The 21,231-nt window shown below is 39.2% G+C and overlaps 1 protein-coding gene across 1 annotated transcript in view; it reads right to left on the bottom strand.

Annotated features, from left to right (window-relative positions):
* Nucleotides 1–16,800, bottom strand: part of LOC307036666 (vitamin D3 receptor A) — a 116,077-nt gene extending 99,277 nt beyond the window's left edge. Inside the window, exons 1-2 of the mRNA XM_079677190.1 lie at nucleotides 16,706–16,800; nucleotides 15,704–15,860 (exon numbers count right to left, since the gene is read on the bottom strand). The gene's annotated coding sequence lies outside the window, so the exon portion shown is untranslated. The remainder of the gene's footprint in view (nucleotides 1–15,703; nucleotides 15,861–16,705) is intronic.
* Nucleotides 16,801–21,231: the final 4,431 nt, after the last annotated feature.

Genomic DNA, 21,231 nt, shown 5'->3' with positions numbered 1-21,231 from the left:
CCTATTTGTATGGACATGCTTTTATTTAGAAGGAGAGTTAGCGCTGTTGACAGGAAGTTGTTGTTGCTATGGAAACAACGTGACGGAGATTAACGGAGAAAAGTAATATCTACATATAAAGACGGAGAAAGTAAACGATAACGCTTAAGGTTAAGTGTTAGCACCCCCCAAAGAAGCGCAAGCTCTTACGTTGATATTGGAGATTTCAATAAATTCAATTTGAAAAAAAACCAGGATAAAAACGAGAAAAAAATAAAAATAAATATCCGAATAACGAAATTGAAACCTGAATACTACTCCAACAAACGAATATTCGGATATTCGGGTCCAGCCCTAATGTCTTCCAGTAGAGATAGGGTGTATGCACTATAGGTCAGATAAATATGGATGGCAGTAATAGTAACATTATTGAAATACACTATACTAGTGTTGCACGATGTACCGATACTTGAAAGGTACCGCGATACCCTGCCGTTAAAAACGTTACGATTCCTCCGTTTCATTAGTATCGGTACTTTAAGAATGACGGGGGGAAGTACTCCGGTGAGAAAGCGCCGTCTTAATAAGAGCTGTGTGTGTTCAGCGCTCTGCTTCCACTCCCTGCACTGCAGCCGTGCCTGCAGTCCCTCCCCTCTCGTGCACGCTCAAGTGCCTCCCCTCTCTCGTGCACGCGCTAGCTGGCAGAGCATGTGAGAAAACGAGAAGCATGGCTGTAAGTGGGAGTGCAACTGCCGCTGCACCTCGGCTTGTTGACAAAAAAGACGCCAGAAGCGAAATTTGGAAGTATTTTAGCTATATCTCTGACAGTGAGGGCAAGCCTACAGACACCACGAGGCCTGTCTGTAAGAAAAGTATTAATTTTATTTAATACGAATTCTTGTCATTTATTTTATTTATTGTTCTCATTGTTTAAAAGTTTGTGTTATGGTTATGGTTCTGGTGTGAAATAAGGCACAATAATTACATTTAAGAATGTTTCCCTTTTTTTAAGAAAAGTATCGAAAAGGAATCGGAATCACAATTCTTGACTTGGTATCGGTATGGAAACCAAAATGTTTGTATCGTGACAACACTACACTATACTGTATGCCTCTCATATGCCTTTCATATAATCTATTACTAGGGATGGGTATCGAGAACCGGTACTAAGTCAATACCGGTACCTGATTGGTCGGTATCGGTATACCGTTAAGCCGCTGGACAAACGGTGCTGCTATCTGTATATGTGTTACGTCTACTTCCTTATTTTAACTTTAAACCATTCTGGTTGGTTGGAAACCCTCATCCCGTGTGATGTATCTGGTTTGAGACCCCTCTGATTGGCCACTTACAATAGAGAGGCAAAGTCCCTCCCCTTCCGGGAGCCTCCATGGGACCCCGGAAGCGGAAATGTATACATTGAAGTCAATGGAGAAAGAAAAGTTATCTTTTGATCCCGTTTGAATTGTGCCACGAATGACACATATGATGTTTGTCAATCTTAAACAATCATTTCCATGTAAAAAAAGTCACAGTTTCTCGTAAAACTGTTGAAATATAAGACTATGAAAAATACGCAACCAGAAAGACTACAAATCCCAAATGCATTCTGGGTCGCGTAAGTGATGTCATAAGCAATAATGCTCCAAGACGGGTTGCGACTCGCAAAGCAAAGAAGAAGAAGATCTCGCAATTAAAGCAAAGAAGAAGAAGACTGATTTATTCCCTCCAATAAATATAAGAGATTGCTCCAATAAATTCACTTTTACAAGATGCCTGTATGCTTTGTACCAGGTTGTAATCACAAAAGTGATCATACCACTTGCTCGTTCTATCACTTCCCGTCTGATGAAAGAACCAGGAGTCGTTGGACCAAACATATCAGGTAATATACATGTTTTACATGGAACATAGTCAAGTTAGCTTCCTAGCTAGTAGCGAGCATGTTAGTTAGCATTACATTACATTACTTAGCCTTGTCATTTGTATTAGCCTCAACATGAAGTAAACCAAAATGTTAAACAGTAAGAGTAGTCATGATGGTAAGTATTTTGTGAAACATTTGAAGAGTAGCTTATCGCCCCCTCCACCAGGTGCTAAGGGGGCGGGAGGTAGGCTAACGCCACATTAGCGATCTTTTCTACTTAATGCTATCTGCACAAATGGTTAACATTGAACATTAAAAGATCAGGCAGTTCAGGGAGTCGAAGGCAGGCAGGCAGCTTTGCATGACATTCTTCTGGACGTGTTTCATTGTGATGATAGTGAGAGTGAGTCAATCTGTTTGTTGGAAAGACAGTAGTTGAGTGATTACTGAGAGAAAATTATTAAAGTAGATAATTATTCAGTGTTGTTACTTTAAAGTGTTGTTACTGACCTTTTTCTCTTTTATTTTCTTTACCTCACCTGTAACTGCTGAGACCCTGAGGAACATGCACACTAGACTGACCTGCTTTGGCAACCTGATTTCCACTGTACGTAATAGTATTTGGCTCTGGTATATTATTTATATACATCAAGGGCACAATGCACCCCCCAGAGACACACATGTATTGAGTGTGATATTTTGCATTGGTCGTGTGAAATCATCTTTAAATACTAGAAAACTGTAGGAGCAGCAACTTGTTTTGAAATTGAATTTTTAATATTCGATAATAAAGTTGATCTGTTTTCTTTATTCTTCTCTCTTCCCAGCTCCATCCATCACCATTCTCTGTTCCTGCAGGTCCTGCTTGCTAATCAATGCTCATATTTTTTTACACAATTACAAATAAAGTCAATGTATTGTATGACATGAAGTTGTGCTTCATTCTGAGTCAATAATAAATTCATTCTGCCTTCAACTGCAAAATGATTGTGGACTGCACCGACATCCATGTAGCTGCCCCCCAGTAAGACGAACCAAGCAAAGTTGACATACTCAACATACAGCTGTGCTCTTAAGTTGACATGAAGAATTTGTGAAATATTGGTATTAACAGGTTTAAATTATTATTAGTAATTAATTATATAATTGTCTCATTGTAGACGAGCAGACAGGGAGCCAGATGAGAAAAGCAGAATATGCAGCTGCCATTTTACACATGGAAAAGAGAAAGGGCCAAGTGAGTGGACAAAAGAGAAATCCCAAATACGAAAAATAAAATTATACAATTTACAGATATGTATACAAATATATTTATATATATATATATATCCTATATACACCATGTATAATGATGGTGTATGATGTAGAAGGAAGTGTGGTAGATAACAAGTAAATATAGAGTTACATACAGATCCATGTTACAGCAAAAAATGGAATAACTAAGAAGCATGCAGTATAATAATAATTACATGCAACAATTAAATAACTGCTCAGCATCTCCACCACAATCCCAATCTGCTGTGTCCTGTTTTCCTCCCCTCTGCATAACACCCCATCACACATACGAAACACAACGCAGAGTCCGAGGGTGTTAAGAGTGTGTTTATTTAAATGTCCTCCTCTCTACTGGCCAACACAGAGCAACACATATAGAGCAACACATATGCTGGGTGTAGAATTTTTCCAGGAGGTGGAGATTTCCATGCCATGCAGGGTCTTTGGGGATGGGGATGATGATCGGCTCCTTCGTGGTCCACAGTAGCAGAGACTCCGGTCTGTGATGTGCAGCTGTTATATAATATACAATACTTTTTTGAAAAATATTTGATCAACAAAAAAGGATTTGGTCAGGATCTAGTCAGTGTGTAGTTTATTAATTAATCAATGCTCTCTACATTAGGAAAACACATACCAGTGTACCAGAGGGAGTCACACACAGCTGTGCCTAGATAACCAAACAAATTGACAACAGGGATGCAAACTCATCAGGTATGAAAAAGGTGACAAGGATCCGAGCCCCCCGACCCCACAGAATATCGGCTTTAAAGTTAGGAATAACAGAGGATTTTAGCAGTCAGAACAACTAAAGCAGCAGTGTTAATAATAACAGAAACGCCATAGAGTCACATCTAATAGAAATATATAAAAGCATTTATTTTAATTGAGTAGCAGCCAGTTTATAATTTTGGCAGCACTGTTGAGCATTTTGATAGAATTCATTTTCATGCCTCTGTGCAAGGCTTAGTCTTTTTATCTTTATAGCCACTGGTGTAAAGTAACTAAGTTCATAAACTCAACAAGTACTATAAAAGGGCACAATTTTGAGATACTTGTACTTTACTTAAGTATTTCAATGTTTTGCTACTTTGTACTTCTACTCCACTACAGTTCAGAGGTAAATGGTGTACTTTTACTCCACTACATGCAGGGCTTGAGCTTAAGGACGTCCCGTCGTCGGAAAAAATAGTGTCGGGGAGGATAAAAAATTATTTTGGGACGAATTTGGGACGAGAGTTAAAATAAAAATACCCTGCTAACTCTACTACAAACGGCGATGAAAATGAAACCGACTGCACGTTTTGTGTAGCACACAGTTATTAAACCTCCTTGTCAACATAAACACACACGCACAAAACATTTAGCAACCTGCAAAATACACACACACACACACACTTCCTGGCCCGCAAATTTGCGGATCTAGCTACAGTATGTACTGAGTGTGTGTATTTCGTGGGTTGAATGATGTACAATGACAATGGTATCCCGTGGAGGAATTCTGAAATGTTTTACCGTTACATCACAAACACGCACAGCAGAACCAGACCCTGGAGCGCCGGCCTCTTTATTTACTTACTCCTCTTCATCCCCTATGGGTAATAAGGCTGAGATGAGAACCCTCCATCGTATTTAGTCCTTAGCAATATGCTGCGCCTCTCCCCATGTAGGGATGTGTACCGAGCCCCAGTATTAAACGGGCTCCGCCCGGGCCAGAATTATTAAAGACAGTGGTAACGTTAAGCTCCGACGTTAGCGGACTTTTTATCGGTACTGGAGACATTTAAAAAATATATGTCACATGTATTATTGCTACATAAACATTATATCGCAGTTTTAGTTTAGCCAACTCCGTTTCTAATATGCAATAAGACTACAACATGCGTCTATGATGTATTTTCAAGCTTTCCAATCCAGACGAGATCTCTCTCTCCGGTCTGTGTGCGAGGGGGCGGGGCAGTTTGTAAAGGTCTCCTGACTGTGTTACAGACTGTCATCCTGGTTAGTGGTTACTCTGGGTTCTGTCTTCAGGACAGAGTGTTGTGTTGAGTAATTTTCTCGTTTGTGTGTTTGTTTAAATATATTTGGCCTTTGTTCATGTGATTGACTGATTTACTCAAGTAAAAAGTTTGATGAATTATCATCTAATGATTTGTATGATGTTTTATTTATGTTACAGGTCACTTTGAATGATTTTAACTAATGATAATGTAGAAAAACTAATATTTTAAATTCGGGACGGCCCACATTAATTTCGGGACGGCTTAGATTGTATTTCGGGACGGTTCCGGGAGGATGGTGAAAAAAGTTAGTCGAGAGCCCTGACTACATGTATTTAATACCTTTAGTTACTTTACAGATGTGGATGAATGATGTGAAATATAATCAAGTCTTAAATCAGACTTTAGTTCCACCTGGAGTAAATTCACAAGCTACTCTGCAGTATACAGTCATTCAAACTAGCTGCACCTTTACCAGCTTTGATAACACTTTAATGATCAATCATTATAAAACATATCATATTATTCTGAAATGGACCAATCTGCAAAGTGACTACTTTTACTGTCGCTACTTTCACTATATTTTGATAATAATACTTTTCTACTTTTACTTGAGGAACATTTTGAACGCAGGACTTTTACTGTAACAGAGTATTCCTACACTCTGATACTTCTACTTGTACTCAAGTAGCCTACACGATCTCAGTACTTCTACTTTTACTCAGGTACAAGATCTGAGTACTTCTACTTTTACTCAAGTACAAGAACTGAGTACTTCTACTTTTAAACAAGTACGAGATATATACTTATACTAGGGATGCCAGTGATTATTCGATTATTCGAATATTCGTTACAGTCTCCATAATCGAATATTATTTTTAAAAATCGATTTTATTTATATATATTTTAATTATTATTTATGTTTGTTTTTTTTCTGGCTTAGTTTCAACCAAAATATAGACTAATGCTAATAATAGTAATAGTATTAATAATTGTAAATGGCCATTGGTCACACCACCAGTTTGTTTTACTGTAAACTTGGAGAAAGCCTGCGTGCAGAGCAGACTGCTGCTGCAGCACGCTACACACCGACCCCGCCCCCACCCCCCGTCTCCCTCACACGTGCGACTAAAGATGAACAAAGCGGCAGGTCAAAAGAGTTCCTCCTCGTGGAACTACTTCGAACTTACAAGTCCAAGGGAAGTTAAATGCAAGCTCTGCGAAAAGACGTTGGTCTAAGAGGTTACAGAGAAAGACGCAGCACTGCTGCGCATAGCTCATCTCCAAGTAAAGGCAATGGCAGGCAAAGAAAACAACGGATCGGTCGAATAATCGATTATTATTCGCCAGGGCTGCCGAATAATCGATTTTGATCATGGTCAGTTTCTGGCAACCCTAACTTATACCACCTCTGTTTATAGCCTATGAAAACAACGATTAGAAAACTAAGGCTAAAGCTAACGTTAGCAGATAGTGACAATGTATGCTAGTTAGCTAGCTCAAGGATAATATTGCGACGGAAAAATAACCTTTTCAGTGCACATCACACTCTGCTGCTCCGACAGGGAGCTCTGCTCTGAACACCTGAACGGCCCGTTCTAACAGCTGTTCACCAGCGGTCCAGTCTGTGCCACAGTGACTCCGAACCACACAGTTAATATTAACGAACGCACCGTAGGTAATGTAGCTGATGAAGCTAGACCATCATGGCCGAGCAGCAGAGCCTTATTATACATCATGAGCAGAGCCGACAGGCAGGAAGACTCGAGCACACAGCTCGTACTTCATTATAATATATAAAAAAAAGCTCGCGGCCGCACATTAATCCGGGTCCCAGACCCCCTCCCATACCCCAAAATATTTTTATTGCAGATCTACATGAATCACACAAACGCCCTATTTTGGATTCAAAACAGCGAATTTCGCCGAAAGGTGACAAGTTTGCATAACCAAAATCCTTGAATCTACACACAGCAAATAAACTCAAATGACAAAACGAGATGTAACTGATTTACAAATGTTAAAAAATGCTTCTTTTCATCCTCTGTCTGAGGGAAAACCCCAAAAAGCATGATAGGGCGAGCCAGGCCCCTTTAAGTTATTTTATTTATTTGTGTCTGCTTCTGAGAAGCTAATGTATAAGTTATACAGTTATTTCTGCAAGAAAATTACAATATAAAATGACTGTTTAATCTTCACATCTTGTATTCATGTCTATAATTTTGAGCACCAAATTATTGAAAAGTATCGATAAGAGTATCGAAAAATACCGATACCGATAAGCAGTACCGGTATCGGTATTGATAAAATCCTAACGATACCCATCCCTATCTATTACTTAATATTCAAATATTTATACATTTGATGAAGAAGGAACAACAAGTACACAAGTAAAACATACAAAAGTCAACATCCGTAATAAAAGCGTCTAACAAGTAACATGTAATAAGAGACGGGACTTTGACAGAACCTTTCAGAAATATCTCTATTTAGTTTAACTTACTGGAATACAATTAGCCGTAGGACAAATATGTCAGTGCCAGATTGATGCCATAGATGATTTTCTGCCAGTTGAATATTCAAAATTATATGTTTTTAGCATGCAAAGTACACGCTTTGCTACAAATAATAAACCTGGAGAATGTAGGCTTGAAAGACTATATCTGTTGCAGACATTTCTGAGAGACATATGCTATCAGCATTAGTATTTTGTTGTATTAGGTCTTAATGTTCAGTTCATTATTTGAGAACATGACACATGTTGATCCAGATCTGCTGTCTGAGTTAGTTCTGTAAAGACAGTCTGAAGGTGATTTCAGTCTCCTGTTAAGTATTTAAGCCGTTCTCTAGCCACCATAAGCCCTGTGTGGCAGTGCTAAAAGAAAAGTGGGCTTCGTTTTATCCTAACTCAGCCTGACAGGTAAAACAGAAGCTGGACAGTATGGAAGCCTGACTCAGATCTGTGCTTGAAGAGAAAGCTTGGTTACAAAAACAAACATACAAATTATTCCAAAAGTGAATTTCAAGAAAATAACAAGTTCACTTTACATGAAATAAAATGTAAACAATTATTTTCCTTTTTAATGTGTCTGTGTGTATTACATCTTACCTATTCTATACCAATGAAATGATTGTGTTAAGACCAGTTAGTAGTTCAGGTTTGATTCGTTTAGTTTTGAGGGCATTTGGTTAGTATGAAGTATTTCCTTTAGCTTGTGAATGTTTCTGTATAATCCATCAAATTCCTCAAATTATAGATATGTTCAAAAGATACATTTTAAATACTTGATTTTTAGTGTGTAGACCCCTCTTCTCAAGCTTTGTAAAGTTCATCGGGGTGTCTTATTTCATATATCTCTGTTTTGTCTGTATTTTTATACAGTTTTTGAATAAATGAATTGAAAATAAACAGCAAAACATAAAAGCACAGTATATTAGGAAATAGCCAATATGAATACATTTTCACCCCATGGGAATGTAACCTCTAACCTAGCAGCGTTTTTGTTGTGCTGAATGCACCCTGTGATCTCTATGGTCTATGCCCTTGTTCACCAGCGCTGCGTCACTCATATGTTTACCCCTGTGAACGTGCTTTTCTGTTAGCACTACTTGTATGGTATAGCTGCTATTGACGTTTCTCTCTCCGAGGCCCTTAGGGGCTTCAAACGTGACCTAATCGCACCAGCCACAACACCAGAGCCTCTAACACATTTATGTTGTAGCTACACAATTACCTTTCATAAGGAATCCATTAGCCCCTGTTTAAGTTCAGGGGAGAGGAGGAGGATACTGTGGCTGGAGGAACAACATAATTATAAAAAGAAGGGGCTAATCTGCTATATGTGAATGTCACAAAGCAGATAAAAGTGTTTTTTTCCATAACAGTGATTAAACCTCTGGAAGCACATACATTTCGCCATTGAAAACACCTGGTGTCTGTTAGGTCTTTCCTATTAGAATCATTGTTTTGTTAAAAATAAGCAGAACACCATGGTTTACCAGACAATGGGAACATTCAAGAGAAAAGACAACAGAGTTGTGAGCTTTATGAATGAAAGGAGAACTCGTAAGTGTGGAGAGGAAATACTGCAGCAATCAGCAGTTACTGCAAAAGATGGGTGGGTAATATAGGATTATTGCTATATTCAATCTAATACAATTGTATCTATATGTCTCTGTAATTCTATGAAATAGTTGTAGTGACACATCTTCTCTCTCTTGTGGATCTCTAGTTATAACAGTGACAGCAGGCTCACGAGGTGAGCTGACCTTTAAGGAGGACCACCAGTTCTTATGAAACAGATGGTCCACTTTAAAAAGGTCAGCCTACCTTAACTGAGCCTTAAGCAAGTCTTGGCTGTTTTCATTCTTCTTATTGAAAAGTATAGATTTGTTTCCATTTTATTGTCTAGAACAGTGATTCTCAAATGGGGGTACGCGGACCCCTAGGGGTACGTTGGGGTACTGCAGGGGGTACGATAGGTTAAAAAAAATAAAAAAGGTTAATTATAAAAATACCATGCATGATTACAAAAATAATCTTAGTACAATAAGTTAAATAGAAAATACAATTTTATATAAAATATTCCTAGAACCACTAAGGGGGTCCTCATATAAACATGTTACATTTGTGTATTGTATTTATAGTTTTTAATAATTCATTTTCATTTTGTTAATTGGTTTGTTAAACATATATTAATTCAATTGAAAAACTCCTTGGAAAAATCTTTTTTTTCATGAATAAAGATGAAAATATCGTTAGTTTGTTGTAATTCAGGAGTTAATAAATCAAACACTGATGGAACATCACTATTGTAATTATTTATATATGCTTTTTCCGTCAAAAATGTCCGGGGTTGGTCAGGGGGTACTTGGCTGAGAAAATGTTTCAAAGGGGGTATATTAATGAAAAAAGTTTGAGAAGCACTGGTCTAGAAGAGCCCATAATTACATGTTTAAATCATATTTGAATAGCTTTTTGTGAGTTGATAAAATTGTAACTGATTGTGATAATCAGACCCACCTTTTTAATTTCAATTTTGATTACATTTGATGTATTCTTGTTATATTCAGTCCTGCATGTATTGCATTCTATTGTTATTAACTGTTTTGTTAATCACAAAAATATGTGTTGCTCAGTCTATGGACTGGGATTAAGGGTAGCATATATAAATATAAAATATAAATATATATTATATAATAATCTATTATATGATCATTGTTTTTATTTTGTCACTCTTTGTTACCTTTTGTGTATGAAAAGTGCTATATAAATAAAGTCTGATGTGATTAAATGGGCAGAAGATATTGTCTCATATTGATCGCATTAAAAGAATATCATCATAGAATGTAATATTGGCATATCTGGAATTGTTGTCAGAAAAATTGAAGTAATACTGCAACAAAACGTGTGGTGTGATTTGAACCCTTATCAAATACGTACTTATTCAACATTCAAGGGAATGAGATTTTCAAATTGTTATTGAACATCGACATCAGAGCAAAACAAACATGATGGGGACTTCCCTACAAATTATCAGCAGCTTAAAAACATCCTTCAGTTAAGCCGGAGCCTCTGTCTTTGACGGGATTTTGACGAGGGATCATTTAAATCTGACAGCAGTGCAGATCTGTATCCAAATATTTATCTGAACTTTGAAAAACCCCATCTACAGTGATCTGATTCAGGACAAGACCTAGCCAAATATAAATAAATCACCAACTGTCTGACACCAGTACCCTGTACTACTAGTGCTGCGTACCGGTACGCCGAACCGGTACTGGACTTGTAAAAAGTTTCGGTTCAAGTCCGGTTAAAACCGGAACGTCGGGAACCGGTACTTACGTATATTCTCCTTTTTGTTCTAAACCATCTAAAAACTTCCATAGATCGAGAAATTTGCGCTGAGAAAAGACGAAAAACATTGTTTTGGCTTCTGATATGGCGGCCATTACTGAGCTCACGAAGTCTCGCAAAATATCGCAACTGCTCGCGAGATCTGTGTGACGTCGAGGGAAGCTGGACACTGACAGCGTGGGATGCTGGTTGCCATATTTGGTAGTGTAGCTAAGCTAACTCCTTTGTATGTATGGTGATATAGTGTCTGCCGAAAGAGCAACACTTCACCCAGACAATGTCAATATGTTGTTGTTCTTGAACAAGAACACATAGACTTGTACTCTTGCATATTGAGTCTTGTATGTACATCACTATGTATGTAGTTGTGTTGTGTAGTTAGTAAGTAACACATGTAGAGTTCTAGAAAAGACATGGTGTAGACACAAGTTGGAAGGGGGCACAATAAACCTGACGAGTTTGAATTTGAGTTGATTATGAGTTTATTTTCAATTGATAATTAGCTCACAGTAAGTTCACTTTAGTTACTCACACCACTTGACACAAGTCCGGACTTGTAGTCCGGACTTGAACCTGAACCTCTGGACTTGAGTCCGGACCTGAACCTGAATGTGAGTCCAGGTACACAGCACTATGTACTACGAAGCCGGATTTTCGCTTAGCGAGGTAACTTCAGGGTTAACTCTGGGTTTCCGGTCCTACAACGCTGGTTCACTTCTTACCGGGGTAGATCTCCATGGTAATTTATGCTGAACACCAAACCTGCTCCAGAGCAGTGAAAGCACAGCCTGCTGACCAATCAGAGCTCAGTCTGCGGAGTTTAAAGCTATCAAGTTCTGTGGGAAATACAGTTTAAACTGCCGTTGCAGGAAAGAGGTCCGGCAAAAATCAACGTCTGTTTGAACGTGAACATTAATAGAATATCACTGCCCATCTTCAGAGCAATCTGACTGTTATTACATTAGCGTTAAGCAATTACTTAAATATCTGCCACAACGTAACCGGAGCAAAGTAACATTACGTACAGTCCGCGACACTGAGTCCAGACGTCGATGTGTCCCTCCCATTATCATTCATATCACATAATCAATCGCATCATATCACATGATAATATCATATATTTCCATATCTGAGTCAGCTTCTTGAGCCGTATCTGGCTGTGCAACACTAACAGTGTCACATACTGTATGCAGAAGTATTATTTTAAGCAACACATTAAGGTGACGAAACACTCGAGACAAATGTAATTAAATTCAGATCCACTCGTGTCTTAGACGGGTCAGTGATATCATGAACCTGTTAATGCAGTGGTTCCCAAAGTGGGGGGCGCACCCCCCTGGGGGGCGCAGAGGCATGACAGGGGGGGGGGGGGGGGGGGGGGGCGCGAGAAACCAGGAGGAAAAATGGTTATTACAAATAAATAAGATTAAACTTTTTTTTTTTTTTTTAAATCATAATTTCAAAAATTATTGATTCGAAAATAATATGATACAGTACTATTATGTCTGGGTCTCTGTGTTTCATTAAAGCTCGGCTCTGTGTGTGTGTGGAACGAGCCATTTTGTGTGCGTGCGCGAGAGAGAGAGAGCGCACCGGTACCGGATATCGTAGTTGTTAGCTTCTGGTGCTAGCGAGCTACGCTAACGGATATAAAGAGTTGTTTCAACAACAAAGTGGAGGAGAGTCCTCTCCTGTCAGACTGAGAGACTCAGTGAACTAAAGGAGTCTCTCAGTGTTTAGGTAGTTAACTTTAGTCTAAGTTGTCTCAGTGGGTCTCAAACGTTTTGGTCACCATTAATGTAAACAATTGTTTCCGAGGCACACGTTTATATGATCATTATAGTTATCAAAAAATAAGAGAATAAATGAAAAACAGGTATGAAATACTATATGACAGTAAAAAAAGAATAAAGTTTAAAAGGGAGTGATTTGTAAAATATCCATAAAGAAAAAGGAAATCTGTTTACAGTTCTGTTTCACATGGATGTTGAGATGTATCCATAGATCTCTTCATTTAACTCTCAAAGTGCACCAGATTGATGCATTTAACTTCAATATTTAAAAATAAATCTTCCCGGGGGAGCATGCCCTCAGACCCCCCTATGTAAGGTCCACACACCACCTATAAAAAATAGCACTTTACCCCTGCTTACACCTATATGTTGTGAGCTGACAGTTACTTTCGTAAATCTGAAGTGAATACATTTTGGATTACTTTTAATATTCATTACTAAAGGTACAGCCGAATCATCACAGCGCACAAAACCTATTACCGCCGCAGATGGACCAAAAAAGGGAGCGTTTGAAAAACATTTGCGGGTCCACTCAGTGAAACAATAACAACGAAACATGGAGGAACCAAAGTATGCGTTTAAATCGTGTGTGTGTGTGTTTGTAGAGGTGTGTGTGGTTAAAACACATCAGCCACACCGCTCTTTAGCCTTTCTATGATTCTGAGGTAAACACAGTGAAGGCGGTGCGTGAAAGGCGGTGCGTGAAAGGCGGTGCGTGAAAGGCACTGCGCGGCGCGCTCCTCTTCTCAGAGGCTGAGGTAACCCTCCCGCTGCCTCCTGGTGCTGCAGAGATTTCATGAAGTGAAGGAGGTTTTCCTTCTATAAAACAGGCAGTGGCAGCAGATACTGTGAGAGTCACAGACATGAATACATAGATCAAGGCAGACTGGTGCACACACTCTCCTGTTTTGCCAATCCGGTGCTTGAACTCTACACCCCTGGCCGAAATTTCCTTAAAATGAAGTCCGAGTTCGACATTTAATTAATGTCCTGCAGAAGGCGACACGCCCGTTCTAAGCCGTGTCCCCTCACTCCTCACATCCCAAGCTGCATCCCAAAAAGTTTATTATGTTGTTGCATCGTTTCAGATGTTATGTTTCAGTTGTGCTCTTGATAAGCCATTAAAACAGTAAAAAAACGTTCAGTTTCCTTTTGCTTTTGGTGTCTCCTGTTCACCAATACATACCATCTGTGATGGAAAAAGAAAGTAATCCTAAAGTAATCTAAAAGTAATCTGATTACGTTACTTTTTAAGACGCGTAACTGTAACTGTATTCAGATTACTTCAGAGCCATGTATTCAGTCATCAGTAACTGATTACATTTACAAAGTAACCATCCCAACCCTGCGCCCGGTACATTAATGGGAAACCCTAAATGTTTGAGCACCCTCTATGAAACGTCAAGCTACCCCACAGCACCCCCAAAATAAATATCTGGCGCCGCCACTGAGCCTGACTTGTGTTGGGGGGGCCCGACTTTTTTTTTTCCCCAAAGGGGGGACCTGACAAAAAAAGTCAGAGAGTAATGTATGTCTCATGCACTGGGAACATGGAGCGAGTGATGCTGAGAAACAGATTACTAAACTACTCTGTGGAGATACAGGGTTTTTAGTCCAACAGTGGGAGGTAAGCGGTCAGTGAAACATGTTATTTGTAGGGTGTGTTTACTGACAGCATAGGAGAGGAGCAACCCAGTAAAATCACAATGTGCTAAAACAAGCAAACACGGCACATGCAACAGAACCACAATGTGGCAAAACAGCACCACAGGTTCAAAGCATTCTTTCAGATGTACAGACATTGTCTTCCATCGTATTCAACGCTACAAAAAGTGACCGGAACAGTCTCTGCAATTCCAGCTCACCACTACAAACAGAGCAGCACAGCTACAGTGTTTTACAAGCCACGTTAAAAGAGAAAATAGTCCTTACAGAATATCCTGGAGATTAAGGGGAAAAGTTAAATCATCTCATTATAAATAACACTTCTCTTAAGTATAATTAAAATGCAGCTTCGTTTTTTTCAGACAAGTGGGTGGAAACACTGAGAACTCAATTATGACCACACTTAAAGATACTGCTACTCTTTCGATAAATAGTTATTTTTTTAATGAAGGACTGATGGTTTTGTTTAAAACTTGAGCTGTAAAGGTGAACTTCAAAACACAAAAAACACAATGACCACTGAGGAGAGATGATTTGAGGTAATGAATGGCATACAATTCCACGGCAGCAACACAGTAAAGACTAACTGTATGAACAATTAAACTAAAAACAATACCATCCCAGACTTCACACCTGATTTTGCTATCTGATTACTTGATCGTGTTATTATCTCATAATACACATGTAGGATGCAACAAAGATTTGAAAAAAACTAAAAACTTGTTGACATACTGTCCAAGAGTAACACAACAACATTATGTCCAACTGCAGTAGGTGACTGGCTCCATGCTGATCCGTCCCTTTGTCTACGAGAGGAGCAGCCTCCTTCAGATCAGACACTGACAACCCTCGGGGAAGGAGCACTTCTTAACACCACATCCCAACATCAATCACTTAAACACAAAGTCAGTAGTAATACTAATTCCATGTATGTGTAAAAGCCTCCGATCTGGTTTATTTTCCTATCGGGATTTGCGCACCGGCGCTGCTGCAGGCAGGCAGACATACATGTGGAATGTGGAGGGAAGCACACGCCTATAACAATAACACGGCACACAAAACATTACCGGGACGAGGCTAGTGTAGAAGTTGTGCTGAAATGCGAGATTAATGCGCTATTGGTAATGGCATGTGGCTTCAACACACGGTGTGGAGAGGTAACAAAGAAAAAAGCTGCAGGATTTTTTTTTATGAGCAGCGGCTAGCTCACAACATCACATGCTAACAGGAGCCTTTAGTGTCATGAAGCTAGTGAATGTTCTCTTACCTGATGTGGCATATCAACCTTCACTTTGTGCAGTAGCAGAGGGGGGCCCAAATGTTGGAGCCAGGTCGCCAAATTCTCCGGGCCAGTGGAGTTGAAGCTTTTTCCTTTTTTTACAATTTCCCCACGCTGAAAAACTTTTCCTCCGTATAAAACAAAACTGTCAACAGAGAAGAAAGGAGGAGTGATTAGGCAGGGCTATCTAACGGTCAGTCGGGTCTGGCAGCACTGATGACGTCCCGTTATTTCATGCACGGACACACAGCTACGCCAAACGTCACTCAATAAATATAACAACTCAATATTCGCCTCGCTCGGGCAGATGTGAACACTCTTGAGAAAACATTTCAGGACTAGTGGACATTCAGTACAACAGTTACACATTCTGCAGCATTTCATACACACAAAAAGTTCACACTGCTTGCTAACCTCCGACACTTGCTATACTGTTAGGGGGAGTAAACGAATTATCATTATTAAACATATTATTGGGAAATATATATATAATTAAAGAATGGTTCGTTAACATTTATAATATGTATGCTAATACATGTTACTACTTGTTTCCCAACCTGCACAGCCACATTAAATGGCCACATGGATTTCGGACAGGACGTTAACTGGGCTCGGACTTGCTAACAAAACGGACGCAGATAATATACAAAAATAGCCTTTAATGTCCACACAACATGCGGATAATTGTGTTGTCTGTTATATGAAATGACCTCTCTACAATGACAGTACCCCTAGGCTCACTGAGTGCATTGTTTGTGTCGGCGGCATGTCAAAATATTGCAGCCCGCTAGAGAGCAATAACAACAGCTAACGCTACGTTCACAGAAGCTCACTTCACTGGCCTGAAAAGCGCGTGTGCCACTCGGCCTGAAAGCACTTCTCAGCAAAAACGAAACGAAAAAGAGAAAAACTACAATAATATTGTAATTTATATGCCATTTCACTACACGAAACACTCCCAAAGGTACAGGCAAGTGCAAAATGACTTACATTATTCCATGCGAGGGGCAACGTAAGCAGACACTCCAGTGTTAGTCCAGTTTTTTAGATCTGTATCAACATAGACGGGCAGCACTTCTTCATAGTCCCGCCCCTAAGGTTTAACAGTCAGGCATATCTATACATATATAATCCTGCCAGTGTCCAATCACAGCGATCGACTGTGGCGTAGGCTCTGCTCCCATTGGTCGAGAAGCGTGTCAGTCTCTCGATGACTCTTCAGCTGTCTCCTTACCATATAGGGGTGTGTCGTGACGTACCACACAGACTGAGATGTAATTAACAATTTCATCAAAAGTAATAGTTAAGAAAACAATTGAAAAATAACTAAATAATTTTAAATAAAAACCATACTCCGCTGCTTGTGACGTTAAAAGGGGCGAGTCCTTTCCTGGATTTGGAGAGGCTGGAGAGATGGTGAGGGTCTGGGATGTCACAATATTTTCTTTGTATACATTTGTGTGTACACATTTGTGTTTTGACAATGTTGCATGTACTTTCTAACTCCACATTTCTCATGATGCATTATTTATATTTTACCTATACATAATATATGAAAGTTCCAGCATCCTCTTCTCTCTCTCTCTCTCTCTCTCTCTTTCTCTCTCTCTCTCTCTCTCTCTCTCTCTCTCTCTCTCTCTCTCTCTCTCTCTCTCTCTCTCTTTCTGGTCTCTCTGTCCTAGAAACTGCTGGTAACTGATAGTATACACACCAAGAGAAGTAAAATAAACAATTTCAGTGACCCATTTACTAGTCTGCGTCCATAGTTAATAGGAGGGAGTTAATTTGTGTACTTGGTAGAGGGGATGATAGGGCCCTGTGGTGCTATACAATACCACCCCTGGGAGGTTTTATTATAGCACTTCAATCACCACATTACCCACTCTGTAATTGTCTTGTTATTTCCATCTCTTCTCATGCCAATTGATCTGCTATGCATTGCGCCAGCCAGAAGAAGTTCAACTACGGTGTCTTTTTTTTCAAGTGCATACCAAGTGGACTTTAGGCTTTTTGGCTGTTACATGGATCCAACCTATGACCTTTAATAAAAGAAGGTCTGTGTTGACAACATACCAGCAAGTAATCCATAATTTGCCGTACGTTTCATGCAACGTTAAAAAGGAGACAGGCAACATGAGCCCCTTTCTGACAGATGGAAAAAAAGGCAACTTGAAGCCTGCTTAATGGTGGCTTTGAGCTCTCTGTGAACGGATTAAGGGAATAGCAGCGATTGCTTTACTGTGCAGCAGGAGAGGGGGCTCTAAGAAAGCCATCCTTCTTATTCACCATGTGATATTTTTGAATGGCATGTTACATGTCCTGAAAAAAACACACTTCTCAACTTGTTTCACTGTGTTAATTTTGACTCTTTGATGATCTATTAATTGGAACAAAAGTAAAAAAAGAAAAAAGAAAAAGGGAAGCATTTCAGATTCAGAAGTCATGATTATTTGAAATGCTGTTAAGTTTGGTTGCGGCTGAGACCAATAATCATGTTGAAAAAAAACATATTTAACTTATTAAAACAATCTGCAAACATTCTAAGTGTGTATGTGTTTACATGTTAGATCATTAAGATCATATTTTTTTTATTTGGGCTTTTTGAATCTTTCTCTTGTTAAGCATACTTGTTCTTATTTTGTGAGCAGGAGGTTAAAGCTGATAAAGAAAAATGATCAATGTTTCATTGTGTACATTAAAACAATAACCTCATTCTAAGTTTAAAAGCATTGTCTTCACATTGTAATTCCTACCTTTACAAGTCAGACATGTGTAATGTAAATGTTTTTCCAGTGAAAATGTAATTGAGCATGCCTGGTATAGAATATTTACATACGGTACATGGCTTCAAAGTCTGAGACTGTGGGCCTCATACAAAGCTTGGAAAAAGGAATCCCTGTCCCCCTTAATTAACTTGCTTTCACTCAATTCCAGGATTCCTATGGGATCATATTTATGTTACTTGATCCAATGAACACACATCAGATCGCCAAGATAGCCTAACATTTTTGCTTGACATAATGTAATATCATGACATAATCATGCTAACAAAAATCAAATACAAAAAGTCTGTCCAAAAGCATATTATTTTCCTCACACTATACTATGGTATCATATGCTTTACTATGCCATGCTATCCTAAGATTAGTAATGCTATGCTATGGAATACAATCATAAACTAAACTACACTATGCTAGCGCTTTGCCATGCTATGCCATGCCCAACTATTGTAAGCTACACAAAGCTATGCTATGCCATGCCATGCTGTTGTAAGCTAAGCAGTGCTATGCTATGCTACGCCGCTATGCTATTCAAAGCAGAGCTATGCTGTGCTATGCTTTACTTTACTATACGACTATACCATACAGCTTTACCTTATTATTGAACATTTTGTCGATAAAAGGAGCATTTTTTATAGATGCAATAAATAAAATATTCTCAAGGCTCGCTGGTTTTAAAGTTAAATTCCTTGAGGGTAATTGAACTGCTGCTATCATTATTATGCTAATCTTGTATGACTTTTAGACAAGTGTTTGATTATAAATGTCGAATCTTAGGGCAATTATGGTCATACAATGGTAAAGAGGTGGTTTCGCCAAGAGCAATTGTAGGCTTAAAGACATCCTTGTTCGAGCTTGAATAATTGCATACATCACAATTTTCAATCAGCTCACAACTGCCTGTAGTGTACGCTCACATTTTTTCTTCAAAGCCTTTGGTATTGATGAACATGAAAGACAAGGAATTTACAACTGAGCATAAATCAATGTCCACTTTCTTAATCATCCCAAATAGAACATAATGAATGAAGCTATGACTGTATGTTTACATGATCTATACTTGGCATTCAAGTGTGTGTGTTTGCGTGATATGTTGCCTTGCTCCCTGCCTGTGTGTGCCTGCATGTGGTGGAATCTAGGCCATCCCTTGTGGCTTTGTGTCTGAGAGGCAGATCAGCCTATATGAGGGGCAGCCAGGCATATGGGCGTGTTTGCGTGGGGGCATGCGCACACAGGACTTCATCTGCCTCAGTGTGCATGTGTGAATGATAGAGTATATACAGTACTGTGTGAGGCATGGGTTTTCTCGAGGTGTTTCCACTGTGCAAGCACACTGCCGCGTAATAGGAACAGGAGATACTCCTCACTTAAATTCAACACACACATTTTCTCTCTTTCCTCTCTATCTTCCTTCCTCAGGATCTCTCCATCTCATCCCCCCCCCCCCCCCCCCCCCCCCCCCCCCCCCACCTCCAAACCATCACACACATTGCACATACACACCACTTTCTCTCCCACTCAGAGTCTAGGAAACAGCTGGAAAAGCAAATAGTTGCAGGTAGGCCGATTGGCCTCACACATGACTGGACCGTTGCTTAGATGAATGCAGTCCTCACACTGATTTTTCAGCTGCAGCCGAAAAAAGGCACACCTTGAGGAATTCTGCACAGTTGGCAAACACACTCTTTGATCAACTTAGCAGTGTGTGGTGATAAAGATTTGTAGCGGTGTCACCTTCATGTGCCACAAGCTTTGATTTATTCGGTAAACAAATATGTCAAGGCTGGAACATTAGGGGACTTTTTTTCTACACTGAAATTATTAATAATATTATCCTCCCATGTAATGCATCTGTGTATTATATATTTAGATCAACGTTTTTGAATGAATCAAGGTTGGATGGTTTACAGAATGTATTATACAGAATGTTTCTGTATAATACACAAACTCTCTCCTATTCTAGATGTCATACCAAAATATATTGTAAATACTTCTTTTTTCTTTTGTGGGCCCCTATTATAAAGTTTTTAGAGTTTATTGGGGTGTCCCATATCTATTATGATCATAATTGTATTTTTAAAGGGGCCCTATTATGCTAATTTTCTGGTCTATAATTTATATTTTGTGCCTCTTCTGTGAAATGTTTACATGCTATATTGTTCAAAAAGCACTTTATTTTTCTCATACTACCTGTGGTGAAACACCTCTTTTCACCCTCTGTCTAAAACCAGAGCCCAGTCTGCTCTGATTGGTTAGCTGGCCAGCTCCGTTGTGATTGGTCAAGCACCAATTGCGGTATTTAGTCTACCGCATACAATTTGATGGAGCACTAGCCAATAGAAGTGTGGATGTTTTGTATTCACTATTCCGCAAAGGGAAACAAAGGGACTACTATCTAAGTGTGTGGGAGTGAAACTCCCTCTGGAGTGACCTTTGGGATTTGAGCCTTTCTAGACTATTTACATGCACAAAAACCTATATAAGACTCTACAGGTAGGGGAAAGCCCCAAAAAGCGTAATAAGGCCCCTTTAGACTGTTTGTGAATAAAGTGAATTAAATAAAGCTTCTCATGGATATTTTGACCGAAAAGAGGATCCAGCATGAGGGCAGCAGAACTCGAATCTTCCTCTGTCCAATTTAAAAACGTCATGCTCTGCTTCAATTTCTAAACAGTGTCCTCATCAGCCTCCAACGTCAATAACCTCACCCCAATCCAAGACAAATGTTCTGCATTC

Source organism: Notothenia rossii (genome assembly GCF_949606895.1).
Source record: "Notothenia rossii genome assembly, chromosome: 4".
NCBI classification, from domain to species: Eukaryota; Metazoa; Chordata; class Actinopteri; order Perciformes; family Nototheniidae; genus Notothenia; species Notothenia rossii.
The sequence above is the reverse complement of the archived record's forward strand: the minus strand, read 5'-3'. Positions and strand labels throughout refer to the sequence as shown.